General features: G+C 45.1%; 1 protein-coding gene across 1 annotated transcript in view; it reads right to left on the bottom strand.

The window, feature by feature from the left end:
- SNX29 (sorting nexin 29) overlaps positions 1 to 25,235 on the bottom strand; it is a 587,794-nt gene that overhangs the window by 215,679 nt on the left and 346,880 nt on the right. The window lies entirely within an intron of this gene.

The following is a 25,235-nucleotide window of genomic DNA, read 5'->3' as shown; positions in this document are numbered from 1 at the left end:
GTGTTTCTTATCCATAGCAGCTCTGTGAACAAGTTGATCCTCATTATTTGCAGTAGCTACAAATTCACCGTGAACTTGAATTTGCCAGTTCACAACCAGCCTTGTTTGGGAACACACATGTGCACATCAGGTTGATTTCAAGCTTTGCTTTTTTTAACTTTGAAAACACACATTTGCAAATTACTACAAAAGTGTGAGTACTGATTTTGGGGTTATAATAAAATTTAGTGAGCAGATGAATTAATAAATAATGAAGATGATGATATGATGATGATGATGATTTATATTCCCATTTTGCAGAAAGAGACATGCCTTAGAGTTTAGGGAGTTTGTTCAAGGTCATTTAACTAAGAAGGGGGAGTGTTGAGGTTCAAACCCAAATACACGCAACTTCAGAACCTTGGCTATTAACCACTGGGCTACAGGTTAGGTGCTACCATTCCACTGAGCCAGGCTGCTGGTGGCAGCCCACGCAGACTCAACGCTTCCAGAGTTAATCCAATATTCTAGATGGTGCCCAAATGAATAAAAATGGAAGTGGCCATGAAAGTGCACCAGAGAATGACCAGAACAGCATACTAAAAGCACAGTATCCACTGTGATCAAAACATCATTTCTCTAATTGTGAGGATAATCTTGAACTTTGAAAGCATTGTGCTATAAGTAAAAGCAGCCAGAAACAAAAGGCCATGCCTGATTCTATTCACATGGAACATTCCACAAGTAGATGCAGAGAAACTGACAGCTGAGTAGTAGCAACCAGGGTCTGGGAAGAACAGGAATCAAACTCCAGAAACCCAAAGCCATTACCATCAAGCTGATTCCAACCAGTGACCTATTGGGTTTCAGAGATCATAAATCTTTAACAGAGGAGACGGCCTCTCTTTCTACTCCTGAGCAGCTGGTGGATTTAAACTATCAACCTTTCAGTTAGCAATCCAACACATTCCAGGCTACTCAGGATTGGGGGAGGTGATGATTGCATAGATCTTGAATTTCTTCTGTGTGATGAAACAAGTCCTGGAGCGAGACTGTGGTAAGAGCTTCACCACACTTGAATTGTGCCTAAACGTTACAAAATTGGATGTTTTAAAATGGTCAGAACAAAATAAAATTCAATTTGAACCATAATTTAAACATTTTAGATAAACATGAGGTGTCACTCTGTCAATGTTATTCAGGAACTTTGAAGAATCCTAAACAGAATGCATTTTCAGGCAGCCCCTCACCTGGTACCTGCCTCCCGATTCTCCTAAGCAGAAGGGTCTCCTGTGCCTTAGATGTCACCCAGACCCATGTCACTCAATACAGAAGGCATTGGTAATGTCAAATATAATCTGTAATGAATACTCAAATTGAGACATGGAGGCTTACTTTCAGAGAAAAGGAGAAAAATAGGGAGCCGTTTTATAAAACAAAGGTGTCTTTACTTGAACCTAATACTTTTTGGGAGAGGTAGGAGTGGAGGTGGATGCCATTATATAAAAAGTAAAAGGTACTGTAAAAATACACCAAGATTATTATTAACATGAATCAAGAGGTACATTTATGTCCCATTCTTTCTACTTCCCCAGATTTTCACGTTTTCAAATAATGAGCCTTCTTTCATTTATCAGTGACGAAAACCATAAAGACTCTTGAAAAGAATTCAAAGTCTTCACTTGAAACTAAAGGCAGCCGCCATTCAGCCAACATGAAATTTATCAGGCTCCCAGGTGTAATCCTGATTCTTCCATTAACCTGTTCGGCGAATTGACACTCAAAGGGCAACCCCTCCATCCCTGAAGTGCTTACATGAAATGCAAAGTGAAAAGGGCACAAAAGGCAGAAAAAACCCTGCCATTAACAAAGGAAGAGTAAGTCGCAGGGCCTTTTTACCAGCTTTGCCTTTGTACAGACGGAAAGTTAATATTCTCTCGTTGCCATATGCCTTTTGCAGGTGAAAAGCTTACAAAGATCTCCTTTTAGCCTTCACCAAACAAATACAGTATCACTAATGATGCCTGTGTAGTTTTATGTGGAAATGCTATGCTTCCTCCCTGAGCTTTCACAGGCTGGGCATCCACCAGCTACACAGCAAGCAGGACAAACACAACAGACAGGATCACTGCTAAATACCTGCTAATGGGCCGCCATGGGCTGCAAGCTTAAATATATGACACTATCATGTCCAAGAATGTTAAGGAAAATTTTCCATAAATGCATAAAACATTGAACCATCCCAGCGTCTAGTGGGGATGTTTCTCATGAGCTGTCAACACCCTCATTCTCCTGTAGCCAGGAGAGTGACTTGATCGTATCAGACAAAGCTTTCATTTGCTTAAGAGTAAGAAAGAAAAGAAAAGAAGAAAAAAAAAATCAGATGGGACAAAGAGAAAACATCTGATGAAATAATTTCCAACCGCTTTAAAATGGCCGATGCTCGTTTTCACTAAGCTCAGCTCTGGAACTCTAAATTTCACATCACATAGTCCTACTTAGAACCACTGATGTAAACAGCTTTCATCTTACGTAAACCTGCCTGAGCTTACTGCTCTTTGAATAACTATTTCCAAACTCTGCTTTAACTAGAAATAAGTTGACGTCTCAGAGAGAGCCTTGGAAGAGGAATCTGAGATTACAAGTAGGTCCCATTATTTTAACAATAAAACCAGGTCACACAACACAGAGGACAGTGCACGTGTGGAGGCCCTGAGACTGATGGGGAGGTAGCCGAGAGAAGTGGCTTTGAATTTGAGCTTTGGTGTAAGAGGGGCCCGGCTTTCATTGCTCACTGACAGAGCATCCTCATGCAAGCCATTCAACCTCCATGAGTTTTAAATGAGGATTTATAACCATTCCACCTCATTGGCCCACTGCAAGGATGAAACAGCCACTTCCTTCAGCAGGCTCAGTCTCAAGTCAGCACACGGTAAACGCTCAGGAACACGAGCTGGGCTTATTAACTGGACCATAGGATAGGCGATCATGGAAGAGACATGCAGCAAGATGAGGGCAGGCAGGTCCCCAGGAACCCAGTGAAAACAGATGTGTGCTTGTACAGCTGCAGGGAGAGACCCTCAGGTCCTCAAAGCAGGCCTTGTGAACCACTATTTTAGGAGTTGGGGAGCAGGGAAAACATACAGGCCCCCTCTTTTGTCAGAATCACAGAATTTGCATTAGGGGTTACACACATTATGACAGAGCTCAGTGAGAGGGGACAGCGTAGAAGGATGGTGGAGTGAAAGGACCCTCCAAGAGACCGTATTCTCAAGTCCCGAACCTCTTCAAGGGCACCAGGTGAGCCTCCTGCAGCTGACCTGATGTAGATATTATGTGCCTTCAAGTTAGATTGACCCTCCAGGAGGTTTTCAGAGGTGGCAAATCACACAAGTGGAGTTAGCCCATCTTTCTCCTGTGGAGCATCTAGTGGATTTGAACTATGGGCCTTTGAGTTGGCAGTGCAACTCTTTACCACTAGGCTACCAGAGCTCCCTCATAGCTGACTTATGCCCTACCAATCCCTGCTGGAAACCCACTGTTCTGGCACCATCCAGGGTTAGAGCCAGATTACGAATCCTTCTACCATAGTAGTTAGGTTTCCATAAAAATGTATAAGGAAGGCAGTTTGGGAGGAGGTAGCACTTGACAACACTAATTATACTGACAAAGCAAAAGCAAATGCCATGTGGACGTACACTGATCAGGGCGATACAGCTGTAGACACGTGAACCAAGACTGAGTGGAGTTGGAGAAGCATGCAGGCTAAGGCCAAGAAGAAGACAGGCTTGGCTCAGGAGCTCTCCTGAGTTTTAGTTTATACATTAATGAGGTGCGAATGCTTATCCGGCACTTCACGGATTTCATCCTTTGAGGGGAAGAAGGTACAGAGCTTTTAAGAAGCTTAAGTTATAAGGCTGTTTAGCCACAACTTTCTCAAATCAATCACCTCTCTTTGGCTTGGCAAATCCCTGTGAGGGAGTTATCCAGCCCACAGGATGCATATGTACTCAAAGGCACAGCACTGGGCTCCCAAAGGCCGGGCTCTTCTTAGACGCTCAAAAGGGGCTAGTTCAATATCAAGGTTTTGCCATGCTTTTCCAACTACCTCTTTGACAGGCATCATCCATCAATCACTGACTCCATCCTCAAGAAGACACCCAGGAAGCCACAACTAATCGATTGTATGGGGGCTGGCCTCCAAGATGACATCGATGTGGTATCATCACTGGCATGAAAGAGAGGTACTGGTGTCTTGGAGAAGGTGACATTTAAGTTGGGCTTTAGAAGATGATGTCTTTAGACCTTCAGGAGAGTGAGTAATCCCTTCCGGCTCCAGCGTCAGGGAAGATGATCTCTAAAAATAAAGTGGCTGTGAAAAAGCTTTTAAGGCTGTAAAAACCACAGGAATTATCATAATTACCCGACAAATCATGAAAGGATTATAAATTAAAAAACAAAAACACCTCTGGCATTTGCCTTCTATTGCAATGTTCTTAACTAATCACATTCAAGTAAATCATGCCTTGCCCTCCCTTGGTTAATTAATGAGATGCTTCTTGATTAACTGGATTAAGATACTGCCCAAATTTTAAGAGCAACTGGGGCCTTTTGGGGGGGTATATTACTTAAACTCTCTAAAATGTTTATTTAAAAACACCAGAATCTGTAGACTTTCTAATCCCTGAAGTCAGTGTGAGGGTGTGAGAATGTGCATGTGGGTCCATGTACATTAGCTCTGGAGAAGGATCACCTCTCTCTTTCAGTGATTCCACATCAGACCTGCTTGTCACCAAGAACCTGAATCAACTCCCTGGCCAGCAAAACTATCAAAGTTAAAACAAACAGCCAACCTATCCACCGATCCGGTGTCGTAACATACCTCTGAGCACCAATCACGTGCCAGGCATTGTGTGTATCTGAAGGAGTACAGTGCTTAACGGCTGAACCACTAAGCTAAAAGGCTGGGATTTGGAACCCTCCAGCAGTTCCATGGGAGAAAAGATGTGTTGATCTGCTCCCACAAAGATAACAGCCTAGGAACCCTATAGGGAAGTTTTATTCTGTCCCATGAGGTCACTGCGAGGTGGAATCTTCAATGGCATGAGACAACAGCAAGAATATATATAATCTCTCATGAAATCCTCTCAGCCCCTCCACAGGACGTGTAAGGCAGTGAAGCTCAAAGAGTACAGTTTACAAGCCTCAGAGTGGGCATTTGAACCCACTCCCAAAGGTCTCATCGCACGTGCTATTCCGTCATTGCTCTGGGTGATAGATCGTGATCCCTCCAGTGGAGTGAAAGGAGAGAAGTCTGTACCACAAAAATCCACGGAGCAGCAAGGTGAACCAGTGGTGCCCTACCCGGGCTCATCATCAGTCTCTGGGAGAGCTTCTGGAAAATTCCGATCCTTGGGCCCTACACCTGGCCACTCTGATTTAATAGTAGACTGGAGTGCAGAGGATTAGGAACTTAAAACAAGCCAATGGGGTTTTTCCCCCCACCACTGACAGACTGAAAAACACTTATCTACACCGCATATGTTGTGTCTAAAGCAGCGTCTCGCATTAATAATTATGAGAGGCAGCGAAGAATATGAATTAGGAAACAAAGAAAGTCCAGTGACGACCATCTTTGGATAAAAAGTGTAAGAAAGTTGTAAAGAAAAAGAAAGTAGAACTAATGGTGTTGATATCACTTGTTCTTGAAGGATGTTAACTGAGATTTGAAAACTAAGAAAAAGTAGAACTTTTTACCTAAAATAATGTGTGTCTAGACTTAGCCCAGGGCATGGGAACATGGGGAATGCCTAAAAAATGATACTGTTAGCAGTAAGGTGCTGTAGACCCTCTGCATAATAGACAGAACCCTACTGTTAGCCTCCACCTCCAACACTGGCATAACTGAGGGTGTCCCACAATTACCTTTAAACACCCACTTGGTAGAGGAGGACAGTGAGGATTAGAGGTAAGCAGCAGCCCAAAGTCACAGAGCTGAAGCATGAACCGCAGCTACGGTCCCAAAGCCCTTCACGAGACATGCACCTTTGTGGCAACAGGTACATAACTCGCTGACCTCGAGTTCCCGAAGAGGCAGCCTGTGTCACAGGGCACTTCATACATACCCCTCCAGGAACCCCAGCAGTCCAAGAAGGAGCACCCATAGAAACCAAGGGTCCCACAGAGAGACACAGCCTACCAGATTGAAGCTCAGGATCTAAAGGAAAACCCCAGGGAAGACTCGGGCGTTCCCTGGCAGAACGGGTCCTCCTGAGAATGATCTTTGCTTTACTGGGAAACTTTATGAAAATGAATGTTTCAAAGTGCTTATGTTTAAATCGTTCTCTGGGAAAATTCGAGCATGAAGGCATCGCAGGAGATGGTGTGATAACACAGATGGTCTATATCAAGGACACGATGTAGAAAACAGTGAGTGTGGAAATCAGACCCTGGTCCTGGCTCCTGACGGCTGTGACCTCGAGGAGTCAGTAATCTTGTCCTGCTTCTAGCGAGCTACTTTATTTGCAAAAGAGGATGTCACCTCCTCTCTCACTGAGTAGTCATGGCAAACAAACAAATAAACAAACAAAAATAATACAGTTCAGATAACAGGCCAGCATGGAAGTATACCTGGCATGGGCTTCACAAATCAGCATCTGCAATAAGCCTAGCAGACAGGTATTTGTGCCCATTTCACAGGTAAGGAAACTGAGTCTCAGAAAGGTGAGGCAATTGTCCTAAGTCACTCAGACTACAGGGGCTCCAGGTCTCACGTCTTTGCACCTCTCTCTTTCCTATTCTCTCCTGTGGCTTTCTTCCTTCCAGTCCCTCATTTCTTAATCTTGCTGACCCCAATGGCAGGTTCCTCCTGCCCATAATGCTGTGTGGCCTATGCCAGCCGAGCCGCTAAGGCAAGTATAGCTTGTAACTAAGCCCTGGTGATAACGTCACGTTGGAGAGACTCCCTTAATCTGTCTGTAACAAGCCCCTCCGTGCTGGGAATGGGGAGGCTCAGGGAAGTAATACTTAGAACATTTGGCTGGGATTACAGTTTAATAGAAAGAGAACAGCCTGGAGTGCATGCCGACTCATTTAATAACCACGTTCCTCTAAGACCGACATGTCTAGGTAACTGTTACAGCTCTGCCTCGGGGCCCCAAGTCCAAGTCCCTACTGTGGGTCCTCGTTTCTGGTGACCTTTCAGAGAACACATCAGGCCAGTGGTGAAGAAAGGTCACACAGAGCAGCAGCTGCTGCCCGCCCAGACAATGCCTCTTCTCTCTGGCCTTTTGCTAATGGCCTTTAAAGAGCAGAGGCAAAAGACACAGAAATCACAACTGAAAAAAGACCAGCGACGTCTTCTAGGTGGTTGTTTACGACAAATGAGCAATGACAGGAGAAGAAAAACAAAACTCAAGCAGGAGTTCCAGCCTGGTGCGGAACGAAGCCTCCACGTAAGGACAGAATGGGCATTTACACGGCTGTTGAGATCCCCAAACGGGCTCCCACGCATCACCCTGTCCTGTTAGAGCATCACACGAGAGGCCATGTGGCAGGGCTGCTGAGATGTAACCTCTGGAGAAGGGAGCAGAGGTCAACGCCCACCCTCCTCCCTTCTTCATGACCGGCCATGACCTGGGCCACGTGGCTTCACTTCGCATCCACAACAGTGGAAATGCCTCACTGTGAAGCTGTGAGGTTAAACACAATACCACATTAGATGAGCTTAACTTGGGGTTGTAGTCCTTACAAAGCAGTCTGTGCGTGTAGGCACTGCTGTCCCAGGAAGCAGGCAGCCATGAAAGCAGCCGGCCTGTCAATCCTGTGGATTCCGCTTCATGAATCTCGCTCAGGTGGGTCTCCTGTCCTGTACCCCAGTGACAAGCCCTTATTTCTGAAGTATCGCTGGTGCTTAGAGGCCCCTCGTCTTCTCTCTTCCACCCCCGCTCTGATGCTCAAAAAGCCCTTGAAAGACCAAACCAGGAGAAGCCCTTCCATTACGTAAATGTCTCAGAGACATTTACAGATAATACAGTATCTTGTCTGTAATTTGCCTCAAAATAATGTGGAGCTGAGGCAAGCAGGGAACAGGGGGCTGGGTGGGGCTAGGTAATGAGCACACACAGAAGCTGAGCAGCTTCGTCTACATTTATATTTCTCCATGATTCCCAAGTTTTAAAACATTTAAATGCTCCCCACTAATCAGTTCCTTGGTGAGACCCACAAGCAGTGGGAGGGAGGGAGAGGCGGGGCAGGAAGGGGAAGAAACATCTCAAAGGAAGGAAAGGCTGACATGTCCAAACGAGAAGCCGTTCCATCCTCCACTTCCCACATCCACCTCCGAAGACCCTGTCCAGCCTCAAAGCTTGAGTTTCCATTTAGAGAAACTCCTCTCCAAGTCCTTTGATCCATCTATCCATAAACGGTCCTTCATTTCTAGTTGCTGATGTTGTTGTTGTTGTTGTTGTTATCATTGAGTTGGAACTGACCCATACCTGACCCTCCAGCGGGTTTTCAGAGGCTGTTAATCGCAGGGAAGGAGACTGCTCATTCTTCTCCCGTGGAGCAGCTGGTGGATTAGAACCACATCCCTTCAGGATTGCAGTAGGGTTTCTTACCACTAGGCCACCAGAGCGCCTTAATAAACTACTAGTAGTGCTTCAAACAGGTTGCTTCCTCTCATTCAGCTCTACCTGAAGGTGTTCCATTTCTAACATCCTTCTGATTAACTAAAACCTCTTCTTTTGCGTTATCATGGATAAACCTGTCCATGAACAAGCAAGTAGGCATTCCTACAGGACTCTGTGCTGACTCCCACCAACACTTGCATCTGTTTTTCTCCCTCAACATACCAAGGTATTGCCTTGAAGACAAGGTTGTTCAAAAAACTCCAAGGCCCAGTGTATTAGTATTACCATTACTATTTTCCAAATGCAAAGTAATGAAAAAGTCAACAGCTGAAATTTTGGCGAACAAGTACAAACTATAGTGCACACATCGGGGTTGGGGGTAGACTGAGAAAGATAGGATAAATACTGTATACTGCTTTGAAACAGATGAGGGAGAAAAACTATTTAAAAGGGATATGTGATTAGGCTGGAGAGAGGATGAAAGGCACCCAAGCATCGAGGACTCTCCTTCATAGGGTCGCTATGAGTCTCCTGCGACTCGACGGCACTTAACAACAATAACATCAACAGATAGAGAGAGAGAGAGATATCAGCTGGCCCAGTGAAGAGAAAACGAAGTGACCAAAACAAAGGTGGGTGACTTTTAATTCACGGCCCTCATGCCAGTCTTTCATTGTTTTTGTTCAGACATTCCTCTAGGTCCTTTAGCCCTGGTGTACAAGTTGCCAACCCCCGGTCACTAGTGGTTGCTATGAGGCTGAACACTGTGACACAGATGTGTCAAATGCGTTAATGATTGGCTACCCAATGTGGACTGAGAGTGGGGTGGAGCTCCCCGATTAAACAAGCGTGGAAGGAGGAGTGGCATCCACTTCCATAATAGCTTGCCTCCGGAAACCCTATGAACCTGGAGAGAGGATGAAAGGCACCCAAGCGTCGAGGCCTCTCCTTCATAGGGTTGCTATGAGTCACCTGCGACTTGACGGCACTTAACAACAACAACAATGTGATTAGGTATTATTTTTATGACAGGAGTCCAGAATGAAGGCTGTATAGTGGAATGGACTTGGGGGAAGGGATTGTTTAACAATGAAAGAATTTTCCTTTTACTTTTCAAAAAGAAGAGTGAATTGGGGGCAATGGGGGGGCGGTGTGGAGGAGGGGTGGGCAGGGAGAAAAGTGCAACATGAATGAATGGAAATCCTCAGTCTCTGTGAACTTTCATTAAAATTAATAACAATAAAAATTTTTTTTTTTAAAAATAAAAAAAAATTGCTAAAGTAATAAAATTGTGTAAAACATGAAACTGAGGAAGGTATATATACACCTGTATTGGGGTTAGGGCATGGGAATAGGACTACCTTTATACTAAGCTTGTTGAAGAGAAAAAGTATTTCTCTTTTATTAACTTAAACACAATGTAAAACCATTTACTTTACTTATGCTTTTCTTAGACACACTAAGTGATTTTATCTGCAACTATACTATCACTACTAGATACTAATGCCATGATTTACTGAGGGCAAAAAACAAAAATCTGTTTATGTGAACTCCAGCTAGCACCTAATTCTGCAACGGAACAACATATTCTGTTGTCCAATCTAATAAGCAGAAGACCTAAAAATTCTATTTCCAAATTTGCAAAATGGTTCTGCCGTCCATCTGTCATGTAGAAAATGTTAACAGGTAATATTCTGGGCAAAAAGATAGTAATAAAATTAATTCCACATTCCTAGGAAATAAATAATATAAAGGAAACTGATAACCTGTTGAGAACACTAGACTTCTGTCAAAGTACATTAGTTACCTATTAAAATTTATTTACTGACTTAATGGGCTGCTGGTATAGCAACTCTTCTGCAAAACTAATGCAGATAAACCACAGGAAGAAAATATACGATGGACCATTAGCACCAATTAACTTTCCTACACAGTTACTGCACGTCAAGCACCAACAGAGCCATAGACAAAAGCTCTTGATGCAAAGAAGAAAAGAGATTTGCCCTCTGAGTGGTCACTGGATGCAGTGCCCACTGGTGCCCAGAGCCACAGTCTCTTGTGCAGTGGACAACCTGAACAACTGCACACAGCAGTCACAAGACACGGAGCTAGATAGGTGCCAGCATTGCTCTTAATTTACAGAAGAGCTAACAGATTTGATGAGGCTAAAACAACTGCCCATGTTCACACATAGAGTAAAAGGCGGACTCCAGGCTGATACTCTTCAATACACAAAGCTCCTACAGAACGAGAGGTGACACTGTCTTGATCTACCCTGACAGACAACTCTTTCTCCCAGGTAGTCTAGATGGTCCTCCAGGGTCCTGGCACAAGCACAGGATCCTTCTGTTCTCAACAGGACTCCTCTGGAATCACTGTCAGTGCCACCCAAAACCCCAGACACTTCCAAGGCTGATTTCTGCACCATCAATTTAGGAGAGTGTCAGTAGACAGAGAAGGGGGAAGGCTCCATTCTGTTAACACAGCACATAATGCTGTTTACCTGGTACCAAACAATGCCTGTAATTACAGCACATTACAAATACAAACACAGGGTGCGGCCAGACTGATGAAAATGGGTCAAGAATCGCATCAACAGGCTCTGCTGGCCTCTCCTGTCTACAGCACCGCCATGGCCCTGGCTCTGGGAGGGTGGCTGTTGATTATGAATGAAGGATCCTGGAGTCAGAAGACACTCAGTGTTTGGCCTCATCTGCTCCCCAGCCCAGAAGCCCTTCTCAGCCTTGCTGAGCTGCAGCCAAGGAGGGGAGGAGTACTGCCATCACTGCGAAGGACAAGCACTGACTGACCTGGTTCTAAGCAGGCCCCTTACATGACTTCATCCATACGGCAACCTATGAGGCCAATCTGTGGCCAGTTTATCTTTGGAAACTCATGTTGAGGATCTGAAAATGCCAAGATTCAGTCATTCATTCATTCACCCACTCATTAAATCTCTACTAAGCCTCTACATAGGCCATGGCATTCTCAACTGCTTATCATCCACTTGAAAGCTGGATAAGGAGTAAGAATGATGGAAGAACTGTTCTTTGAGTCATGGTACTGGACAAGAGTATTGAACATACCATAGACTGCCAAGCAAACAAACAGGTCCATCCTGGAAAGGGTGCAACTAGGTTGCTCCTTGTAGGCAAGGATTGTGAAGCTCTGTCTCACATACTTTGGGCCTGTTGGCAGGAGTGGGTCCTTGGAGAACATCATGCTTGAAAGGGTAGAGGGCCAGCACAGGCGAGAAAGACCCTGGATGACATGGCTTGACACAGTGACTGTGGCAATGGGTTTAGGTGTGTCAGAGAGGGTGAGGCTGGCTCAGGGTAGGGCAGGATTCACAGCTATTGTTCACAGGGTCGCTATGAGTCATAGTCAACTCGATGGTCATAACAACAAGAAGCATCCGCCTTGCCTTAAAGGCAAGGGTGGTGAAACAACTTGGTCTCTCACATACTTTGTGCAAGCTGTCAGGAAGGGCCAGTCCTTGGAAAAAGACATGCTGGGAAGGGAAGCAGGTCAGATGGAAAAGAGCCAGATTTCTCAACAAGATGGAGAGACATAATGACTGTAACAATGGACTTGGGCTTATGAGAGATGGCGAGGATGACACACGACCAGGCAAGTTCAGATCTGTAATTTACAGGTTATTAGGAGTCTAGTTGACTTGACAGCTCCTAATAACAATAAGAATCACTGTCCACCAGGTCCTTTCTAGACCTGGTGGGTATAGTGGTAAACAAGCAAGAAAGATCCCTGCCCTCACAGCCTTGTTGCTGTTAGGTGCAGTCAAGTCAGTGCTGACTCACAGTGGCCTGATGTACAGCAGCATGAAACACTATCTAGTACTGCAGAGGGCTTGGGATGTGAACTCCGAGCTTGTGCTCACAACCACCACATTGATCATCCTCTCAACCCTGGAGTTGAGACTGCAGCATAGAGCTCCTCCCTGAGTAAGTCCATATGAGCTGTCTTGTATACTCCTACAGCCACTCATTCATTTCATTCATTCATTTATCAATCATTTACTTGTATTTCTTTAGTCATTCAACAAACACTTTTTGAGCAACTAAGGCCTCAGGGCAGCTGGGTGTTGGGCACCAGTGGTGACCAGGACGCTGTCCCTGCCTTCAAGGAGCTCCTTGTGTCCTGAGGACTCAGATGGTCAACATTCCCAAACTGAGTGGCAAGGGGCCCCGGAGTGCAAGGAGGAGCTGGACCAGCCCGGGAGAAAGAGAATGGCCCCGGAAGGGGGAGGCAAGGCAGCAGGAGGCAGGAGAATAGGTTCAAAGCCAGGCCCACCACTGTTATGCCCCAACTTGTATCTGCCCTGTCCTCCCAGCTACAAAGTCATTTTAAGACAGGTGGGAGCACAGTCATTCTGGCACAAAGTAACGTAGCTTATTATTCCCGAGAGCTGGTGGCTAGACCCAGGAAGTTTAAAAAAAAAAATTGGGCATCTACCATTAGCTCCCCACTTCCGGGGTTCTCCAGAAAACACTTCACCTTCAAGTGCTGCTTTTACATTTATTTCGCAGGGTCCACGAGAAATGCAAGCCCAGAGCCTCATATAGAGATGTAAATTCTGAAATTATTTAGATCTCTGTCATATTCTAATGTCTTCCAGAGAGCCAGACAGGCTGGTGTGCAATCCTCAATCATATTCCTTACGAGAGGAAACACAGAACTTCCTGAATATTTCAAACGCAGCCCCATAAATTATGTCCGAGCTCCAAATGAAAGACACTAAATGAAAAGCATTAAATTTTATGAGTATCAAAAATGTTTTTCTCGCTGGAAAGTCCCTTTCTCATATCAAATATAGCACTTGCTGCAAACTGAGAAGAGGCCTCTCAGGTAATGGCCACCTTGCTTCTTGCAGGAATCCTGTCATTCATTCCTGCCAAGTGGCACTTTGTGGGCACAAACACCTGCACTGGAGGACAGCTGTGCTCCACTCTGACAAGCGGTGTGGGGCAGTGGTTAGGAGGATGACCGTGCAGCGGGATGACCAGGACCTTATGCCACCTTGCCGGTCATTTACCACGTGACTTTGGGTGAGACATTTAACGTCCTGGTGTGTCTGTAGGTGTGAAATGGTGAGCAATCCAAACACTGTTCTCATAGAGTTGTGATGAGGATTAAATAAAGTTACATCATTGTGACTGCTGCTGTTAGCTGTTGCCTAGTTGGCCCTAACTCCTGGCGACCCCCTGCACAAGAAGACAAAGCGCTCCCAGGGCTTGTGACGGCCTCATGATGTGGGTTAAATCAGTCTGTTGGGATCCACCGGGTTTCTGTTGGTTGCTTTTTGGGAGGAGATCAACCAGGCCTTTCTTCCTGGTGCATCTTAATCTGGAAGCTGCCTGAAACCTGTTGGCATCCTAATGACACACCAGCTACCACTGACAGATGGGCAGTGGCTGCATATGAAGGGTACTGGCTGGGAATCTGAGGTCTTTCACGCACGTAACTTCTTGTTGTCGTAGGTGACCCTGGTGCACGGTGACCCACGGGACGCTAGATCAAAGCTCTGCCCGATCCCACGCCATCCTCATAATCTTGGCTCTGCTTAAGGCCATCATGGCAGTCACTGTGGCAGCCCATCTCCTTGAGTCTTTCTCTTTACCCCAGACTCTCTCTGCTTCACTGAGCATGCAGTCTTTTTTCCACGGACTGTTGTTATATGACGCCAAGTTGACTGAGACTCATGGCCACACTATGATCATGGATCTGAACCCTGCTCTACCCTGTGCCATCCTCACCACCTCCCACACACGTGAGCCCACTGCCACAGGCACTGTGTAAACCCATCCTGTCTTCTCTCTTACCTTTCCCAGTACTATGGCCTTCTCCAAGGACTGGACCCTCCTAACAACAAGCCCAAAGTATATGAGATGATGATTCACCATCTTCGCGTCCAATGAGCACTCTGGTTTCATTTTCTCCAACACAGACCTGTTTGTGCTCTTGGCAGTCCTTGGGTCTTCTGTACCCCAACGGCACTGATTCGTCTTCTGTCGTCCTTAGCCACTGCCCAGCTTTCAGATGCACAGCAAGCAATTGAGAAGATCATCTCTTTGAAAGCTTTCCTCTTTGCCTCGACTCTACTTCACGGAACTTGCAGTTATCCTCCAGGCCTGGACCCTCCTGAGAAGAGGCCCAAAGTACCTGAGATGATGCTTCACCATCTTGCTTATCTAAGGAGCAGTCTGGCTCTACTTCTTCCAAGATACATTAGTTTATTCTTTTGGAAATCCATGCTTAGTAAATGCTACTGCAATTCCTAACATTGAAGAATGTGTGCATCTCTAAAATATCTTCAGCCTTCTCCTGATGTGTGGGGCCCATTGTACCCACCTAGATTTCCTTTCTCTGAGGTTTAGTAGAAAGTGATGATCACACCATGTTTGGTGCATGCTGCTATCTGGTGGGGGCATGGACAACTGCAGGAATCTGAAGAAACAGGGCCCCTGCTTCCAATCTCAGCAACAGAGACCTCTTGGGATACATGTGTCCCACTAATTATATCCAAATCTATAGTCTCTCAAAAATTTTCCTTTCATTTCATTCAAAGTATCCTCCTCTAATTAAAACATAAATGTTGTACAAAAATTCAAAATGTAAACAAAACATGAAAGACTTATTTAAGTCCTATGGTCAAGACAACAGAAAAACAAAAAAGGATGCTTCAAACACATAAAAAGAAAGAAAAGAACAGTTTAAGGACAAAATGGTTTTAATCTGGGACCACATTCTTGGTTTGGACCCATGAAGAGGACCAGCTGTTACTTTTAAACAGAATCAAGGTTCTGACTACCTATAAGCCTGCAAAATGAAGAGTAAATCTTTCCCTCAAAAGGATACTGGGTTTGGCCCTAGCAGGCATTCTTCAAACATTACATACACAGCAGTACAAGGGATGAAACTTTGCTCTGGGTCACCGCAGCCCATGATATTCCTGTTGTTGTTCTGTGCCATTGAGTCACTTGAGACTCATAGCAACCCTGCGTACAACAGCCTTGAACCCTGCTCTATCCTGTGCCAACCTTATTGTCTCTGACACACCTACCCCTATTACCCCAATCACTGAATCAATCCATCTCATCGACGGTCTTCCTTTCTTGCGCTGTTTTTCCATCCTTCCAAGCATGATGTCCCTCTCCAAGGACTGGTCCCTCCTTGCAACATGTCCAAAGTATGTGAGACGAAGCTTCAGAATCCTTGCCTCCAAGGAGCAGCCTAGATTCACCCTCTCTAGGATGAATCTGTTTGTTCTCCAGGCAGTCCAAGATATATTCAATACTCTTCTCCAGCACCACAGCTCAAAGGCATCAATTATCTTTCTATCACCCTTAGTCATTGTCCAGCTTTCTGAAGCATAGCAAGTAATTGCAAAGACTATGGCCTGAATCAGGAGCACCTTAGTCACCAGACTGATATCACTGTTCTTCAGTACTTTGGAGAGGATTCGAACAGCAGACTTTCACAATTCCAAACTTTCTTCCTAAAAGGAGCAATACTCTCCATATTCAATAGTAAATAACCTCAACCTTCTGTTAGCTACTCTGAGGCAATCAATGACTCTGGGTTTCCAGCCATGACCTACAGTAATTAAAATGTAAATATCATGTTTTCCTCCATCCTTAAATGTCAACTGGCTCTTAGAGTTTGACAGCGGTTTAATAAAGACAGAGAAAGTGCCACAGTCCTTGTTCCACTCAGAGAACCAGCCAGCCTGTCCTTGTGCCCTGCCTCTGTAGTGGAGGCAAAGGCGGGGAGTCTGATGGGTCGATGCGAAATCCTGGGCTTGCCACTTTCCAGCTGTCTGGTCAGCTGGTCCTTGCTGACCTCTGGCACCTTAACTAGTAAAAGAGGGCTCATGACCAGATTCATTTTGTAGGGTTCTTATAAGGAACAACTGGTGTGATTTGTATCAACACCACCAGGGCTCCTACAGCCAAAGGGCTCCCTGCAGGCAAAGATGACAGAGTTTCATCTTTCTCTGGGCATGTTGTTAGGAGAAGCTGTTCTTTTGAAAGGGACATCATGCTTGGGAAGTTGGAGGGTCGGCAAAGAGGGGAAGATGCTCAGCCAGATGGGTTGGCACAGTGACTGCAGCAACGGGCTCGAGTGTGTCAGGGATGATGAGGATGGCACAGGACAGGACGGGTCAGATCTGCGGTTCCTGGGATTGCTATGAGGGGTACTCGACTCCATGGCATCTAACAACAACAGCCACAAACTGTGTAAGGCACACCACTGAGCAAAGAATAAGAACAAAAATAACATTAGCTATTATTGTTAAAGAGCTCTGGTACTAAGGACATGGGGTCACCATGAGTTCAGGTAGATGCAGGGAAAACTGGTGTCTATTATTTTTCCCACATATAAGACCTGTCTGTACAGACAGGGAGTCTCAGAAGAGCAAAGCTCTGGATCCCAAAGTCATCTATTTTCTTCATCAAAAGATCTGTCAACAATGAGTTGATGTGAAAGTTGCCTCCAGGCTAAGAGGCTTCACCTGCGTTGGGCTTTGTTTTAAAACACCTCAACCGCAAGACCTCCAGAGGACTTAGGTTTGAAAATCAACATTGATCCTTTCATCACGTGGATGACTTTAAACCAGACACTTCCTTTGAAGAGGGGTGACTATTTCCTTCTTTTTGCAAGACGTGATGTTTTCTTTTTCTTAAAAAGGAAAAAAACCCCAAAAACCCAAACAAAACAAAAACAAAACCAAAAAAACCCCAACCCAAAAATCCCCAGAAAGCAAGCTTACCCATGAGGTGGCATGGACTGCAGCGAGATGAGAAATATTAATACAGGATGCAGAAATACTGGCGGTGTCTGAGTTAAAGAGAGAGGGGGGAGAGGGGAGGAGCAAGAAGTCAGGTGAGAGAGGGAAGGAGAGAGATGGGGGAGAAGGAGAGGGAGAGAGAGCGTGTTTTTGCTGAACAAGAGTATTGAATATACCATGGACTAAGAGAACAGACTGGTCTGTCCTGGAAGAGGGTGGAAACAAGTTGCTACTTGGAGACAAGGATTGGAAAGCTGTCTTTCACATATTTTCAGCATATTACCAGGAAGGACCAATCCTTGGAGAAGGACATCATGCTTGAAAGGGTGGAGGCTCATTGCAGGACATGAAGACTGGATGAAATGGATTGACACAGTGACTGTGGCAACGGGGCAGGTTTGTCAGAGGCAGTGAGATTGCCTCAAGTCAGCGAGATCTGCTCTACAAAGTCCACTCCCGGCCTCAGGGATGTGCACACAAGCCCAACAGCCATGAAAACCTGGCCCAGGTCTTCTTTAGGGCCCTCCACTTCTGCTGTGGTCACTGACCTGCCGGGGTGGGCGCTGACCAGTGAGGGTGGGAGTCTGGAGGTACTGGTATTATGCCCTTGCATGGAAGAGCCCACGAGAATGCCCTCATCTCATCCTTTCAGCACCTGTGTATCCAGCCATGCCTGAAGTCATCACTCAGAAATGGTCTTGTTATGTGAACCAACAAACTTCACCTCTGTTTAAGTCATTTCAAGCGAGGTTTTCTATCATCTATAATGAAAGGAAGCTTGAATGACACAGAGAAAATGCTGATAAAGAATAAAATACAAGAGAAGCTGGGAGAGCTGGGATAGAAATGTATTCAGGTTAGGGGGCACCCAAGGGAAGTGATCAACAAGTCTTATTCAAGAAAGGCTTAAATGTGGAAAGGAAAATGAAGGCTTGATCAGCCAGACCCTAGGTCCTCTCTGCCAGACACACAGGACTGGCTCAGAAATGTTCCCACCTACAAGCTTTCCCCACTCCCCATCCTCCAACCCCAATATTCAACTCTCTAGGCTTAGGGGGCCAGAGTTGTGCTTTGATTTTCTTAGCATCACTGACAGCAGGAACACCACCATCACTGAGGACACGAGACAGCCCGAGCAGCCGCTGTTTGTCCTCTGGAAGAATTTTCTTTCTATTTGGAGAAGATATTTAAAAACCACCATTGATTCTCTTTTATAATTAGCTGCTGGAAGAAGTCATCTAAATGACCACAAGACATCAATAGCCTGGAAGTATCTTTGGCTAGGGGAGAGAATGATAGCAAAACAATAAAAACAGTAGTTGTAATAAATGAATAGCTAACGCCTCCTCAGGGTTTAATGTGTGAGTTTAGGCGCCTTGTATCTGTTGTTGTTCTTACGTGCCGTCAACTTGACCATGACTCACAGGGACCCTACGAACAAGAGGTCTGAACTGTGCCCTATCCTGTGCCATCCTCATCTCTGCTACCCTTGAGCCCACGGTGGCAGCCACTGTGTCAATGTATCTTGTAGAGAGTCTTCCTCTCTTTTACTGACCTCTCTACCTTTCCCAGTGGAATGTCTGTCGCTCGCTATTTCCAAGGCCTGGTGCCTCTGAAAACAGGCCTACAGTGAGTGCGACTAAGCTTCCTCATCCTTGCCTGTAAGGAGCACCCCCACCGCCTTTCCTTCAAGACAGACTTGTTTGTTTTTTGTGTTTTTTCCCAAGGCTTTGAGATATGCAATACTCTTTGCCAATATCACAATTCAAAGGCATCATTTCTCCTTCTATCATCCTTCTTCATTGTCCAACTTTCAGATGAAGGGGAAGCAACTGCAAAAACCATGGCTTGGACCCGGTGAAGCTTAGTCTTTACACTGACATCTTTGCCCTTTAGCATATTGCTGAGGTCTCTGACAGCATATTTTCCCAATTTCGATCTCCTGAATGCTCCACCCATGGGTACTGATTGTGGATCCAAGTAAAAGGAAACTGTTGACGTCAATCTTTTCTCTAACTATCATGCAGCTGCCTATTGGAACAGTGGTGAAGATTTTTATTTTCTTGATGTTGAGATGTACTCAGTTTTGAAAACTTGTCTTTGATCTTCTGAAGCAAGTGTTGATCAAGTCCTCTCCACTTTCTGCAAGCAAGATTGTGCCATCTGCATAAGGCAGGTTGTTCCAACTGCCGCAAACATGCTGGGTTTTTGGTGTATTCACTCATTGATAAATTCTCCTTCTAGGTTCCAACAGATTTCATCTGGCTCAAATGGCAACAAGTTCTAGCTGGCTGCAAGGTCTCTGAAAGCCACTGTTGATGCCTACAAGACTCAATCTTCTGTGAGGAAAAATTTTTTATAGGGGTTCTTATTCATTATTGTTGAACCACAGATTGATATGTCCATTAATATGAACTGAAATCCTGAGCCTGGTGGATTATTGTACCAACCTAAGTCAGATAGAAAGCAACCCCATGGTGTATAAAAATAGGTTCCTAGAAGTATCACCCCTACCCTGGTTCTCTCTCGGAACAGCCCAGAGCTTCACTAAGTCAGCACAGAAGCTACATTTAGCATCTGTGTTCTCCCTAACCCTCGTCCCGTGTTTCCCAAACACCCTTGACCATGGCCTGCAGAGATGAACACCATGGGTTCCATCCAGAGGTGCTGTCTATTTCTTGCCCGTCCAACCAAGCACAAACATGTGAGCACATCCTTCACACTGCTCAGGCCTCCGTGCCAGCTTCAGCACCCCACCATGAGCCCAGGTACTGTTGTTATTTGTCATGGATTAAGAACCAACTCATAGCAGACTCTCCAACAGCAATATGCTATTGTTTCGTATCATCGAGTAGCCATAGGGTCACCCATAACTGACCCTCCAGCAGGTTTTCACAGGCAGCACAGTTTCCTACCAGTAGGCCACCAGAGCTCCAAAGAGGTATTTAAAGGCAGTAAATCATATGGGAAGAGAGTTCTTATCTTTCTCCTGTAAAGCAATTTGTGGATTCAAACCATGTGTCTTTGGTTTGGCAATGCAATTCCTTGCCACTAAGCCACCAGAACTCCCTCCAGGTACTGTTATTATCCCCATTTTACTCTTTGCAATCTCAAGTACCGCGGAATTTGATCAGGATCAGAAATGACCAAGATTCAAATGCTGGCCACCCACTCCAAATGCTATAGTCTGGGTTCAAAGACTATGACCCAGGAGCCAAATATGGACCCCTTTTGGTTTTGTACATAAAGTTTTATTGGAACAGGACCTCATTCATTTGTCTACATTTAACCTGTGGCTGCTGGACTGACAGCAGAGTTGAGTAGTTACAGCAGAGACCAAATGGCCTATCGAGATGAAAATATTTCTCACCTGGCCCTTTACAGAAGGTATGACTTCTGTCCCTATGCCACGTCCACTCAATCGGACCCTCCCAGGGCTCCACAGCTGTGCTTCTCCTTACACCCCGTCAGAAGGAAAAGACAAAAATCATATTCAATATAATCCCACAGATAAAACTGTGAACTTAATTTCTGTGTGGATTCTTTTGTTCTCAGAACTTGCAAGATGTCAACCTCACACAAGATAATAAATAAGAAGAACCAGCAAAGTGCTTCCCAAATATTAATTAAAAAAAAATAATGAAAGCAATTTTATCTGCTTCGCCACCTGGGAACAATGAGCCACCGGTTGGAAGATCAAGTCTAAATCACTAATGTTCAATTTCTTGATTTTATAAAGTGCTTGTCATAACCTTACTAATATTTAAACGTGGTTTTCTTCTGTTAATATTAATTAGGTTTTCTCTAACAGTCAGTATTACAATTAACCTTCAAAGAAGAACTGCCAGGACGTATTTAACTAATCCTCACAAAGCAAATCTTTACTGAATCACATTGCATCGGAGTCCCAATCCCTCGTCTTAGGCCAAGTTTCCTTGTCAAATGAGAAGCTGCTGCTGCGTCGTACACACAAATGCCTCCTGATGTTCTAACAAAGCTATTTGTTTTCAAAAACTCCTCTCACAAGGGGTATTGTATTGGTTATGGGAAAAGCATTAGACATTTTAGATTTTTCTTCTCTCTTCCCATTATAGAAAGCCATCCAGAACTGAAGAAAAAGGACAAACTGTTAGTGAAGGGCAAAATTTTACAAAAGAGTATGTGAAAACATGTGGGGACTGTTCCTTGTTGTTCACAGCTTTCACGAGACAGTCATCTGGCAACATTGCTGTAATATACTGACCAGCGTGGTGGTTATATAAAGAGCTCAAGGGGGGCAGAAATCCTTTCCAGTAAAGTCACCCAGAGCGTGTGTCCTGGTTGGAACTTTGTTGTGCTTTCTGCTTTTCTAATTTCCCTCGATAACTTTCATTACCTGCTGAAAAGTTATTAGGGTTTTTACAGCCGGATGTCTCGGTAGCTTGGGAGGGCGCAGTAATTTCCCAGTTAGATGGATTGCTGGGTCAAAAGCACCATCCTGAGCTGTGTTTGTGGCATCATTTACCAACGACAGCACTAGGAGATACACACTAGGAGCAGGACTTGAACTTCAAAGATCAACAATGAGGCCGATGGGGTGGGATGGAATTAGCAAGTTGGCTCGGGCCTGAGGCTGCCAACAGGTTTTGCTCACCCAAAACATTTTAAAGAAGGAGAATTCAATTAGATGCCAACATTCAAATGTTAAGCAGAATCTCACTGGCACCAGTTTGCCAGGACTGAAGAGATGACCTCTCTGGACACTTCCATTCTCCCTCGTCTCCCCTGTCCCATTCTAAGCCTACTAGTGCCACTGCCCTGGACCTCTCTGCAAGCTTTATTGGGGACCCAGCATGTAGGTCCGAGCTTCCAAGGATGTTCTCAGTGTAAAGTAAAGAAGTACCAAGAGCCTGTGCTGAGCCTCTGGAATACTACGAGCAGGAGATGGTTCTGGGTAACTGATCATCCTGATACAGAAAAAAGCCAGCGTCTGATGGCTCACGGCTGCCAGAGCCTGGTCTGATCTCAGTCCCGATGGATGAAGTTAAAGAAGTTTGCTAGATTCTCCTGTAAGAGTCAGATTAGTCAAAACTCAAACCAAACGAAAAGCCTTGAAATCAATCTCTATTTTAATTTTCAATTAAAAATATCCCTTAAGCTCAGATATCCATTCAAGGCTCTCTGGTGGCACAGTGGTTAATGTATTTGACTGCTAACCAGTAAAGGCTGGCAGTTGATCATTCGAACCCTACCCCAAGGAACAGAGATGAGGCAATGTGCGTGCATGAAAGATATGGAAATCCTAAGGGCTTTTCCACTCTGCCCTACAAGGCCATTATCTGGATCTACTTCATGGTAGCAGGTTTGGCCACTACATGTAAGGGAATCTGAAAAGCATTTATCTCAACAGCCCTGTGCAGTCAGCCCTTATTTTTTTTATGTTAGGTGCTGCTGAGTCAACTAGGGCCCATGGTGACCCCTATTAACAACAGATGGGAACCTCAATAGCTCATAGTGACTCCTGTTAACAACAGTTCAGAACCTCACCATAACCTGTGCCACCTTCAAGTCTCTGCCATGCTACAGCTTGTTGAAGCCACTGTGTCAGTTCCTCTCACAGAAGGTCTTCCTCTCTCTAAATGTGTCAGAAAGAGAGTTGAGAGCGAGTGAAAATAAGAAGCTGGACCCAAGAAACGAACAGGCCTTCATTAAATAAACCTGAGAGGGATGCCAGAAGATCAGAATGGTGTGCAGACAAAAGGAGTTTCTTTTTATAGGGGCTCTTAGAGAGATCAAGAGGGGATGGTAGTTTGCTGGGGGGAGTTGGGGGCAGGGGCCTTATTAGGATGGGATTAGACCCTGCCCTTATCAGGATCTGCCCAGGCCCTATCAAGACATTGGTAGGCCTCCTCCAGGTATGGTCAGGACTGAGGGAACTGTGACATTCTTCCTCCAAGATGCTTCTCTGCCTTTCCCAGGGTGCCGCACCTGGGCTCTCCTGACAACATGTCCATATTACAGATTAAGAAACCGAGGCCCAGAGTGAAATGCTAAAGAAGGTTCTGGCTTCTGCAACCGCTGGAGTTTGACCACCCACTGGAGTTTCTCCAAGGGCAAAGCTCAGAATGTAGGATAATCCCTTATGAAGCTTGGACACCCTGGTGAACAGCAACCAATTCCAAAGAGAACTTTCCCCCTTTTTAATAAGTTCTCTGCCCTTCTGAAGCTCACAAGATGGAAGTCTCATCCAGTCGGCCCTCTCCCACCGCTGCTCCTCTCCCTCTTCGCGTGCGGGTTCACCAGATTCTGGCTAGAAACGAATACCTGCATTGTATTCATCAGGACACTTCTGCAGCTATTTTTGTTGATGACAAATGTTACTTGCTTTCTTTATAAATAAAATTACTTTAGATAAAAAAAAATGAGAGACAATTTCAAAAGAATATTAAAATGAGTAGTGGTGGGCAGACACGGAAAAAAAAATCCTGACAGCAGCAAAGGGATGACTAAACTTCAGGTAAATGCATGAAAATACGGAGGAAGGAGATGATGGCTCAGGCCCAGGTAACTGCATTACAGCAGCCGGTGCACAAGGCATCCACGCGGCCATGGACAGAAACAGCGGAGCTTCAGCTGACCTTGCTTTTACTCAGCATGTCTAAGTTTCTGGGGTTTGTGTTGTATGTTATAAATAACTGTATTATGTTACAAACATAAGTGCATACAATTTAAATACACATGTTGTTGTTGTTATTGTTATTGCCATCGAATTGCTTCGACTCATAGCGCTAAACGCCGTTCTATCCTGTGCCAACCTTGCTGTTTCAAACACACTCATTCCCACCACTCCACTCACCGAATCAATCCACCTCATCAAGGGTCTTCCTCTCCTGCACTGTCCCTCCACTCTGTCAAACATGATGTCCCTCTCCAAGGACCAGTCAGTCCCTCCTTGCAACATGCCCAAAGTATGTCAGACGAAGCTTTAGAATCCTTGACTACAAGGAAAATTCTGGCTTCACCCTCTCCAGGACAAACCTGTTTGCTCTCCCAGCAGTCCATGGTATATTCAACACTCTTCTCCAGCACCACAGCTCAAAGGCATCAATTCTTTTTCTATCATCCCTATTCACGGTCCAACTCTCCAATGCATAGCACGTAATTGCAAAGACTATAGCCTGGATCAGGTGCACCTTAGCCACCAGCCTGACGTCACTGCTCTTCAGTACTCAAGAGGTCCCTCACAGTTGACTTTCCCAATGTGATTCGTCTCTTGATTTCCTGGCTGCTGTTACCAAGAGTGTTGACTGTGGAGCCAAGCAAACTAAAACTGTTAACTATCTCAATCTCTTCACCATCCATGCTGATGCTGCCAATTGGCCCAGTGGTGAGAACCTTTGTTTTCTTGATATTGAGCTTCAATCCATACATTCATACATATACCGTCAGACAACCAAATCCATGGGTTCCACAATCATGACTCCAACCAACCATATTTGAAGAAAACAATAAAGCAATTACTGGGTCAAAGCGATTTACTCAAAGGCTACTAAAACACCACTTACTTTACACTAGGCATTATCTGACCTCATCTAGTGGCTGTTGTTCTTGTGTGCCGTTCAATCCAGTAGGATTAATAAAGATCCAAGGAAGCACAGGGCTGTACACTGTCCCTTCCTGTGCCGTCCTCATCACCTCTAACACACCCGAGCCCACTACTGCAGTCACTGCGTCAATCCACCTTGTGGAGGGCCTTCCTCTACTGCAGCGACCTTCCACCATTCTTACATGATGTTCCTTTCCAAGAAATACTCCCTTTCAGCAACGGGCCCAAAATA

The sequence above is a fragment of the Elephantulus edwardii genome, unplaced genomic scaffold, assembly GCF_000299155.1.
Source record: "Elephantulus edwardii isolate Elephantulus edwardi_28Jun2011 unplaced genomic scaffold, EleEdw1.0 scaffold00145, whole genome shotgun sequence".
In the NCBI taxonomy this organism is placed as follows: Eukaryota; Metazoa; Chordata; class Mammalia; order Macroscelidea; family Macroscelididae; genus Elephantulus; species Elephantulus edwardii.
Note: the sequence above shows the minus strand (reverse complement) of the source record. Positions and strands in the feature narration are given on the sequence as shown.